General features: G+C 37.6%; 1 pseudogene; it reads left to right on the top strand.

The window, feature by feature from the left end:
• The window catches only part of LOC149189568 (uncharacterized), a 73,123-nt pseudogene extending 62,438 nt beyond the window's left edge, over positions 1-10,685 (top strand).
• Positions 10,686-12,156: the final 1,471 nt, after the last annotated feature.

Consider the following 12,156-nt stretch of genomic DNA (forward strand, 5'->3'; position numbering starts at 1 on the left):
GATCTTTCATTTCTTCGTTGATCACTTTAGATTTCTCTTTAGAGTTCCTTGCTTCACCTTGTGAACTAGATTCACCTTCAATAGATTCATGGAAACCAAGACCAGTCTTTATAGCAAGAGACCTTTGACTATTAATAATATCATCCAAGACTTTAGAGCTATCTTGAAATCGTAAAAGCTTATCCTTTTCTTCTATTTTACCTTTCAAGATATTTACCTCAACCTGAAGTTGTTCTTCCTTTTCAAGAGATTGCTTCTTCATGTCTTCTTCAGCTTTTCTCCCTTCTTCCATTTGTTGCCTTAGTTTGAGTATCTCCTTTTCTTGTTCTTCATTCAGATCCTGCTGCATTTGACGAACTCTGAAGGCACATTCCAGCTGGGATTTTAAGCTGATGACTTCGTTGTCTTGTTTTTCAATTGCTTGATGTAGATCTTCATTCTGCTTCTTTGATTCTTCAAGATATTCCTTCAGTGAGAGGATCATGGCTTCAAGACTTTCATAATGACTGGATCGATCTTTGAGCTCCTTGATTGTTGTGTTCTTTTCAATGACTTCATTTCTTAGAGATTTTGCTTCATCCAACAACTTTTGATATTTGTCCTTAAATAGCTTTCTTACCTTGCTTCCTCTGTCTAGATGAGCTTTTAGTTCGGCATTTACCCTTTCAAAAGCACAGTTTCGTTTGTCCAACAGATCTTGCTGAGTTCTAACTTTGTCTATAAGACTTTTAAATTCTGCCTCAATTTAGTATCTTTCTTGTTCACCCATAAGAGCAAGTTCAGTAGTTTCACTATCACTTCCATCTCTTTCACAAGGGAATATATCTGGAACATCAGAGGATAAGACATTCATACCTGATAATGATTCTGAATCTGATTCTGAATCTGAAGAGCCTCTTATGCCTAATCCCCAATCGATTCTCCCACTGTCATAGTTCTTCTGAGATGACTTATTTTTCTTAGATGCTTTCTTCTTAAGCTTCTTTCCCATTGTTCCACGGATCTCCTTCAAGCGATCAAGCTTCTATCAAAGGACCTGCTCTGATACCAATTGTTGGAAATAATACTCAGAGGGGGGGGGTGAATCAGTATTATCACATTAATAAAACTTTTTCATTTTCATAATCAGATTCATATATGCTACTTCCACAACTCCTTATGATTAAGTTAATTAATCTTCAATGAGTGCATTAGAACTTATCAACCATATTATCAGTTAACAAATGCAGTAACATAGAATAGATCATCACACATAAGGCACACACATGAACACCATGATATAAGGTGGAAACCCAATGCGGGAGAAAACCACCTGCTGCAAGTCATCTCAATCTTCTTCTTAATAAGAAAATCCTTTTACAATGTTTGTACTGGTGCAGTATTATACCAGTACGGGAGCTACAACCCCCTTTGCTCTTGTACTAGCCGATCCATTTACTAGTACACAGGCTGCTACCTGCTACAATGCTCCAAAGATTTCCTTTAGCTCTTGTACTAGCTTAGATACTAGTACGTAGGTGCTGACCTACAATCTTTTCTCCTCCAGGTACCACGTTTCATCAATTTTCAGACTGGATACACTGAAGCACAACACATAATCTGAAAGGCCACATTTCATCCAATTTTCATACTGGACCCAACAACAACTTTGAAGCTCATAATCAAACAGCCTTCTGAATCACCCAATCACCAAATCCATACATATACAATAATATTATGAGAGTTATCAACCAGATCTAGTACATCAGATCACATGAAGATAAGTCATTTTAAACCGATCCATTCATCCAACAAAATTGAAGTTAATCATAATCATTCACTCAATCACTGATGTTATCTGAACATAATACTAGAACCAAACATCACTTCAACAACCCAGATCATAAAAATGATAAACAGAGATTTTAAGAGAAGTAAGCAGCTTCACCCATGTATTGCCTGCTTACGTAAGCACCCTTCTCAACTGCTCGCCTGCTTACGTACGCATTCTACTCAACGGCTCGCCTGCTTACGTACGCACCCTGCTCAACTGCTCGCCTGCTTACTCCGCTCTGTGTCCATTGAACTGCCTGCGGACCTCCGCACCTGCAACCCTTTTGTGCCTGTGTACCGGCGCACCTGAAATGCTTCGTTCCTGCGTATGTACGCACTTTTCTTTCACTGTACCTACGTACCTTCGGGCATAGATGATTTCAAGACTTCAAGAATAACCTAGACAGTCAGATCTACAGATCTAATCATGCGCCGAAGAGATCTCAATCCATCAGTAGATTCGCCTTATTTAGATCTAGACATTACTCCCAAGAGATCATCATATTTCAGATCTAGCTCTCATAAGATGTTCAACCCAAAACTTGCACAAGCCAAATGATCTCCTTTGCTTTATATAGGAAAGCTCTTCCTTAAATCATGGATCAATACCACGGGCCGACACCATAATAACACAAATACTGTCGGCTAAATATCAAGGGTAAAACATAAGAAACCCCACATGTGAATTTCTTTGCCTTGAAATGTGTGCACTGGGGGTACGCACCTCCTGAACGGGATAACTGCGGGTATGTACGCACTTTATGTAACATTGGCCTGCGTGTACGCACCTTCTGTAAGGTGTACCTGCGTACCCCCTATTTTCTTCAATATTTGATAGCTGATCATCAATCTCTGCTACTGTGATCTATCACCTGAATGGGTTGCCATCAAGGACAACACTTTAGCCATAATTCCAACAAGTGTGTGCCAAGACAACTGATGCATATTTGGAGGGGATTGGAAGGTGACTCGAGAGAATTTTTTATAACAAGGACTTGGGTGGGAGGAAGATTTAACTGAGTGGTAGAAGGAAATATTTTGGGAAAGAATGACTGCTAAACAACTAGCGCATAGCACATCGCATAGGTCATCGAGGCCTAAATCCACTATCTCTGCGACAGGAGAGAAGAAGCAAAAGAATCCCCAGGAAGCATCGGTGTGGAAATCATCACACAAGAATCCAACAAAGGTCAGACAGTAGGGTCGGATGGATAGGAGAAAGCAATTGATGAAACCCTTGGACTTAGATGAGGAAGAGTTAACTATGGGGGTTGAAGAGATTGATGTTGATGAAGAAGTGTTAATTACTCGGCTACCACCTTATGTACCCCTTATGAAATCAACAACCAAAGTGACTAAGGACCCAAACTTAGGGAAATTCCAGGTCTCCACACCATTACTACAGGAGGAGGTATCTTTTGAGGGAAATTTGTTGGCCTAGATACCATTTTTGAAGATGGAGGATAGGGACTTGTGTGATCATGTAAAGTTCCCACAATTGGAACCAAGAAAATATCTGAAGAAGGTCTACTATGAGGAGTCATATGTTACATGGCTTGAAACAATGAAGTGGGCAACCAGAATTGAGCACGCGGGATTTCTCAATATGTCATGGGTGCCACATTCTATCCACAACACCATTAACATTGTCTGTGTGCGTCAATTATTAACGCTCATTCACGATGGGTGACTTTGGTTGGGAGGGCCCATTCCAATTACCGATATGTTAATCCACCGAACCTTGCAGATTCTTTTGTGGGGAAATCATAGGAGAAGAATCTAGAAGACCAGATGAAGAGTGACTTCAAGTTAGTGAAGAAGTCGCACAACTATGCAATTAGCTCCATATTGGATGGCACTGTGCAATTTGTTGCACAAATATTGGCTGGGAAGATAATGAGGAAGTGTCACGCTGATGAAGTTTTGACACCAATAGTACTTTTGGTTGTGCAGTGTAGAAAAGGGTCCCAATATGATCGGGCCAAGTATCTCTGTCATGAGTTCTTGGAATATTTCCGCGAAGCCTAGGATGATGGCAAGGCATTCCACTATGCGTGGCTACTTCTTTTGACTGCTTTGGTGGCATGGAGGATACATAAGGAAAGCTAGTTCCCGCAACATGATCTTGACTTATACGAGGCTGTGAAATCCATCTCGCTATGGGTGATGAAAGATCTTAAATGCATCATGGAGACAAAGATATTCTAGGTCTTGTTTGAGTTGGAGTTGCTGGTGGTGATCAACCAATGACCGCATTTATCACCAAGCTTACATGCACAAAATGCTAATATTGCAAATTTCAAGGTAGATTTTCACAATCTATCTATCTGCACAAAGAAGGATTCCATGGGCACATGGCATAAGTTTCCATACTTGGTCATAGAAGATGATCTTATGGGGGTCATCAATAAATTGCTGAGCAAATGGCTCACCCCATTTGAAGCAGGTGTAGGAACCAGTAAGGCTGTTGAAGGTGAAATAGGGAAAACCACAACTACGAGAACAATAGAGAAAGACAAGAGGGAAGAAGCACATAAGGCTTTTGCAAAGGCCGCATAGAAAGATCAAGTTGAGCATCAAGAAAATGCCACTACAAAGGATAAATAAGCATTGAAAGAGAAGGTGGCTATGAAAGAGAAGGAAGCGCCAAAGGATAAAATTGCAACCACATCATAGGACACTATTGACCTCAACAAACTTGAAAGAGAGTGCACCGATGTGGAGGTCAAGACTCAAGATGAAGAGGAAGGGGCTGCAGACTTGGATTCCCCCTTCATACCCAAGAGGAGGCAAAAGCGAAGTTCCATGGGACCTCACAAGAAGCAAAAGTCTAACAAGTCTATGAGTGCGACACCATTGGTCCTCAGAGAGGGGGGCCTAGATGAGATCGGCTATGTGATCCGTGACACCACAAAAACTATTTAGGGACACATTTAGGACCAATGCCATCAAGCATTGGACAAGGTATAGCAAGGCCTGAGGGAATTTCAAGTCCATACATGGGTGATTCAAGTGAGCATAGGACAAGCGAGCCTAAAGAAAGTGAGTGTGACAACCTCAATTGCAGAGATCACCACATACCTCCGCTTAGTTTAGTTACCATAGGGATCCTTGCACATTGAGACTTCAGAGGACAGGGTGCGCCTATTGCAGCTAAATAATTTGAGCCTTAACCTTGCGGTGCTCCCCATTCAGTCATTGAATGAGTTGCATCAAGGAGTATCAGATGAGCTCAGGGTCTGAGAGCAATGGGTATTACTAGTTATCAGTGAAGTCAAACCTAACAACTAGCAAATGTTCGAGGAAAAGGCACAACCACTCAAAGAACGAGAAGAGGTCGTTGTGCATAGTTAGCAACTAGAAGCAGTGATAGTGCAAGTCTGCGCTGAGCTTCCCGAGCTCCTAATTCCAGCAGAAGTGTCCTCCACCGAGAAAATGAAGAAGTTAGCTACTATGGTGAAAGAGTCAACGGAGGAAATTGGCAAGGTCCACTTTGAGTTGTAGCTTCAGATATACGAGCTTCAACTTAAGCTGCGTCCAACCGCTCCTCCAGAAGTTAGAGAATAGTGAGAGGCTACTATTAAAGAGGATATGACTACTCTAGGATCTGTAGTCAAGGATTGCAGCCAATTGTTTGAGAAAATGATGGAGATGTGGACCTCACTGTAGGAGGACCCACACTTGCTGAAAATTGAAGCAGACATTTGAGAAAAATGGGTGCAGTTTGACGAGATCAGGGCAACAGTGTAGACCTTAGCACCAGTGGAAAGGTTTACCAAATTGGAGGAGGGAAAGTTCATCCAGACCCAGATTGATGAGATGCATTGGAAGGCTTCCATCATATCCTCAAGGATGCATCCCTGGGCTGATGAGGCAAGCCAACTCTCACAGATAGTGCAAAGCAACTTCAAGGTTATGTAGCAGATACAGAGGACCATGGGCCTTACAGTTGAAGTCCAACCACAGAGAAACTGGTTGAAGAAGTTCATCAGGCCATTGTGCAGGGAACGACAGATATTCAAGCATTGAAGATAGAATTCTGCGATCTACAGGAAAATATCAAGGCAACACCAGCAAAGTGATTCGGGATGAGTCATGACTTTGTGTTGGGGGCCTGTTGGGATGAGGTCCCTTGGGGTCAAATTTTGTAATGCTTTGGTAAATATTGTAAATTATCCGCATTTTGAGGAACGGAGTGCGAGTAGCGTAGGTCGATAGGAGTCAAAGGGGCTTCAGGACGGTCAAAGCCCCTTATTTTGTTAAGATTCAAGTTGTTTTGTGACCCGCCCATGGTTTGCGAACCATGGTATTGTAATAGAAAATTGTACAAAAGGATTAATAGAGAGTTATATAAATCAATCAAGGAATGATCTAAGCAAGAAGTGAGAGATTTGGGTTTTTTAATATACTTAGGCGAAGGGGAAGGCTCCTGCAACTGTGTGCACGGAGACCTTGGTAAGTCGACAACTGAGTGTACGGGCCCCTGTAGCTATGTGCATAGGGTTGGAAGAGTCTGTAATTGAAGATCTAAGCATAATAAAGATTGTTCTGAAGAATTATATGTGTATCTGTGTATCATTGCTTATCTATGAATTTACTGTATGTTTTGATCTGTTTAATGCAATTCATCATGAATAGTACTTAATAGATCCACAAAGGGGTAGATTTGTTTATTTACATGATTTTATGAATGTTTAGCGTAATCGGTGAAGGGTTTAAAGTTGTTAATTGTTGGTTGTTGTAATTTATTGGTTGTAAGGGTTAGGGTTCGTGAGGGTCAGGATAAAGCCCTAAGTTTAACATAAACATGTCACGTAGTACTTTGGATGCAAAAACTTGATTCTAGCATCCCCCAATACTGCCTTAGGTGAGAATGCAGCCTGCGCTATGCGGGTTGTTGCTGAAAGGCCCTTTAGTGTAGGGTTTTGTTGCTTAGCGCATCTAGCACTAAACCTGGGTCCAAGCCCCCTCAAGACAATAGAGTATGATTTTTGCACCATATCTCCATCTGTACTTAGTTCATTGTTGATGCTTCATCATTGTTCCATATTCAATGCATTCTTACTAAGATCATCTCTACTACACCATCATTACTATTGCATCATTATTGCACCCTTGCTACATTACCACCGAGATCTTCTTTAGACCACCACAAAGACCATGATTAAAATTTGGATCATGACAGTGTTTAGTAGGTATGTTGAGACAGGATGATCATAGAGATCCTCTTCATCATGAACACATCAAGAGTGTGAGAGAGTGATCTATGTGACTGTGTTTATGACGAGACAAATTATCCCTGAGATCCTTCTTCTAACATGAGACTATGACCGTGTCTTCTCCTGCACTTTCACTGAGACTGTAATCAAATTCTCCTTGCACTGTGTTCTGCTACAACTACGATGAGACTGTATCATTGTGACCCTATAACTAGACTAAGATTTTGTCCTCATCCGAAGTTGCGAACTTATGAACATGCCTCCAAAAAACGTTATCCGAAACTATCTTCGTGCACCTCATGTACCCATCTATAGTTGCAGAGACTTATCCAAAAATCTGAGCTTATGTGGTGACCTCAGCAGACTATTTATGTTTGTCACGTCTCTATAAATAAGTCAACGTGACAATGAAGTGTTGAGTCACTTCATTTGAGCCAGCATGACTAGTCTTTATGTCATTTTGCTGGCCAACTTAACTGTATTTGGCATCATTTTGTTTGTTTCTCTTTTCAAGAAGATTGTGCTTATCTTGGAGGGCTAATCTAGTCACTAGGTAGACTTATATTCATTACAAATATGCTCAAGAAGATCTCTTTACACATGTCTTTGACTCTTTCACTTTCCTAGACCTATGGAATGAGCAAGAAACTCATTCTTATAATTTACAAAAATAATATTTCTTTTTCTTGATAAGTACAAAGATCAAAATTACATTTGTAAATACCAAACATAGTTACACTTACTTCAACATTCTCAGTATCCGATTGATGATTTTTATCTATTCTATTATTTTCTTCTAAATTTGAAGCACAATAATCCTTCACATAGGAGCAAGCCAAAATTATAAGAGCACTAACTATCATCATGATCATAGAACCTTGTCCACCCAGCAGGAATGGAACTATTGAGACAAACCAAAATGGATATGCTCTATTATGTTATTTAGATAGGATAGGGTGAGAAATTGTGGGTGTGTTTCTTGTTATTTTGGATATTATTGGAGTAGATAAATAAAGTGGAGTACTATTGGTCAAGCGTTGGCTCAAATTTGGAATATTATTTGTTTACTTTCAATTAGTTATTCTAAGTTATAATTTTCAAATTTGTTGTATACATGTTATAATTTTCCCTTGCTCTAGAGTTACTATAAGTGATTGCTAGTTACCTTTCAAATAACTTTGTTATGAACTTATGTTTTGCAAGCACAAGACTAGATAACACATTGGGAAACTGGTAAAGGACACATTTTCTAAGCTCAAAGCTATCAGCAAAACTAATTAGCATATGGAAATGAGTGTAAGTATCATGCTTGTTATTCAAAGTGTTTTTAATTATCAAAATTAGAGAGTGTCCTGCAAATCATCTATTCTCTTTCACTAGTTTGACATTATATTTTTCACTAATTCTATTAATTCTAGCTTCCTCAATTTAGGGAATATTTTGAAGCTTAGTGTCCTTGGCCTATGTTTCATCGAAGGGGTTGATTTGTAGATGTTTGCCAACCTACTTAAGTTGATCTTTGATGGATTTATGATTTTTTCAATGAACTGAGGCAATATGCTAACATGTCCCCTCAAAGGAGGAATTGCAAGAAACAACATCTTCCAATAAAAAATTCCAAATGTGTTCACACTAGACAGGTAATAGGTTACAAACCTTTATGGTAAGAATTAAGGAGAAAACAGGTCTTGTGCATATTCATCTTTGCATCTCCAAAAGAGATAAATAAACATATAATCTAGTGGTTCAAGAGTGTTGCTTCAATCAAGACTTAGATAGGCCTTCATCCACTATAATCCTTCTAAGAATTGTTTTGATTCCCTTTTAAAAGTTATACTAGGTGTACCACAACGTGGTTGATTATTTTTTATTTGGATTTATTTGGGTCATTCAAAGTTATAAACTAAGTCTCTTAGAAATGATAGTGCATTCATTTCGTTTAGAAAAGGAAAAAAATAAAAATCTCTTGGCTAGGCTTAGGTGTTATGCAGTGCAATCCATGTGGTTGTCATACACCATTCACATGTGTCGGTGTCCTCTACGGGCATGCAGCTAACATAGTACCTGGGAAATGTGTTTTTCTATAGCATTCATAAGTTATCATATTTAGAAACATAGATTTCAATACAGTAATCCATATAGTCATTACTTTATGCTATATCGTTAGCACTAACTTTTGTGGTGCCATTGGGGGAACCATTGTGTTTGCCACTTCAATGAAATAGTTATTATTTTCTATCAAAGTTGAACATGGATCAATTGATCTATATTTGGGCATTGCTAAAGCCAAAAATTTCTAGGCCCTATGGTGGGTGTCAGGAGGCCAACAAAGGTTAATGTAGACCAGATAGGATAATGGGATGGTGAAAAGGGCAGAATCATACCTTAGTTGCATCTATAGAATTTCAAGCATTAAATTCTAGAAATGATATTGATTCCAAAATTACCTATCAGTTACTATTCAATCATATGCACACGAACACCCTTGGACTTTGATTATTATTTTATCATTTCTTAGACTTCATACATTACACACACACACACTCTTAAAAATAATGGTAGTCAATTCCTTTCCCATTTCTTATATGTCTAATAATGTATCAAGATTCTTTTTCTCGTTAAATTCATCTTCGAGTGATCCTCTTCTTGAATCTAGAAATCATATAATTGTGTCAATTGGTGAAGCATTAGTATTTCGGTTCACATATAAAAATATGTAAAATAGTTTATGCTTCATGTTATGAAACAATCCAAATACTTGAAATTCGAGTTACTATGTTTTTCAAGTTTTGGTCCTTTTAGTTGTGATATAAGTTTATTGTTTGACTATGACCTTGTTTTTAGGGTTCAGTGTAGGTATCGGATGTGTGCAACACCTTTGGTAGTAACATATTGTGAGTTAATTTCCAGTGACATATTTCCAAATAATTGTAGTGAAAGTCTTCTCTTTCCTGGTGTGTTTGTTCACATTGTTGCAACCAACTTGTCATTTCCAAGTTGGGAAGGCTTATTAATGCAATGCAATTCAACCAATGGACAATTATCTTTGGAATACATTGACCTTTAGCACCTTGATGTATGTTGTTGTAAGCTACTCTTTATTTTTTTAATTCCTAGGACGATATAACAAAATGGATGTATGTAGTAAGTTTGTTGAGTTAATTATTGGGCAACATTTATATTTTTATGATAGCCACCTTGTCTCAAATGATCTCATTTGGATGTGTATCTTTGCTAAATGCTTAGTACCTAAGTTTATACATGACACATATGCACATCAATTGTATTTTTGTGTTGTATACCTCAGTATTTTATCATTTTTTCTTATGTTAATGGAAGTTTCCATGTTTTCTTTGAAGTGTTAGAAAGTAGTCACTTCATAGCTGTAGGTGCTTTTGTAGCCATATTGAAGCCAAGGTGATGAGTATGTTTGGTACTATTCTTATAATTTGAGGTATGATCAAAGAGATTTTACATGGAAAACATGTCAACACTCCTCCAGAAAAGGTTGGGTATGTTTATCCCACAATATTGCTTTCCATGGTGTGTTCATTTTTTGCTATTAAATATGACATGCAAAACGTTATTTCACCTGAAAAACCCATTTTTAAACCATTGAAGAGATATTCTAAGGCTAAAATTAAATTAGCATAATCTGGAATTTCCTTTCTTGTTTGGAAATAAGCCTTGAAGCTTAACACTTTCTCCAAAACAAGGATATGGTTTTATAAAAGACATCTCTAAATGCTCTTTCTAGAAGAATTACATGCATAGGCTTAGACATTATTTCAAAATGAAATTTCCTTTGGTTTCTCCCCTTTCAAATCTTACCTAAGAAATTACATTGGTTCATTTAAAGAGAGGAAGACGCATGTAACTTTGCATGTAGGATAGTTTCACCACTGTACTTTGTTTTAAGGCCATTGCAATATTCCTAAGAAGAGGTCAAAATGCATTTGCTTAGGATGTTTATGTTGTGTATTGAACACAAATGATGCATATACTTTTGATGTAGCAATAGATATGTTTTCTATCATGCCACAACTTGTTATCTTTTGTAATTATATTAAAACATTTTACAATCAATGTTGAAAATGATAGCTTTTAGTTCATTATTCTTGCTTCTTTCAAGAGATATATTACTTATCCTAAAACATTTCATGCATTCTCCAGTTTTATTTATGCAATTTAAATTCAGAAGTGCAATTGAAAGATGTTCTAACTTTTTGGTTCCCTATGTTGGCCTGAGTTAGATTTGTCTTCATAGCCTAGGCCCTAGAATAAGGCCAAAAATTTGCATTGCATTTTGATTTTTATTTTGAGCTATTGAATCTCATGAAGGTTCAAATGTAACTGCATGTTGACATTAAGGCCCTAGCAAATAGATTCTCTATAAATTAAAGTCAATATATAGTAACTATGGTTACTAAATTAAGTGTTCTATGTCAAAGTTTTCTCTCTTTGGATTGGAATTCATGTGTATAGATGATTTTGTGAGTGGGTTGATGGGGCTATCAATAATTTGGGATTCAAAGTGAGCTATATTTTGTAATTTCAAATGGTTGTGATTGCATAATTCAACACAATTTAAACAAAGGATATAATATGTTTGCATTTAATTTAATTTCAAAAACATCGTAATATAGTTTATGAAACTAATTAGTCTCTCCTCAATATTATGTATTTGGTTGCCTCTGTGATTGTAAAATTTTGTGATATATCTGGTCATAATTTTCGTTAGAATTCTACTTGACTCATTGTAGTCATGACATTTTCTGTGCATGATGATATGTAGTATTAGTTCCATGCTTGCTCAATATTAGTTAAGAGTTTGGGTGATCTTAGGTATTGATGGAGGAAAAAAGGATGGACCCAAACCATCCTCATCCTGAGGATGGTTTGGGTCCATCATTTTTGCCTCCATCAGTACTTAATTAGATCATCAAATTCCTTAACTAATGCTCAACAAGCCTGGAACTAATACCACATATCATCATGTGCAGAAAATGTCATGACTACAATGAGTCAAGTATAATTATAATGAAACTCGTGACCAAAAATATAACAAATTTTTACAATCACAAGGGAAACCAAATACATAATATTACATAATGTTAATTTTTAA

Source organism: Pinus tabuliformis, chromosome 3_1 (genome assembly GCF_031772625.1).
Source record: "Pinus tabuliformis cultivar Carrire ecotype Pingquan chromosome 3_1, CPIR1, whole genome shotgun sequence".
Classification (NCBI taxonomy): domain Eukaryota; kingdom Viridiplantae; phylum Streptophyta; class Pinopsida; order Pinales; family Pinaceae; genus Pinus; species Pinus tabuliformis.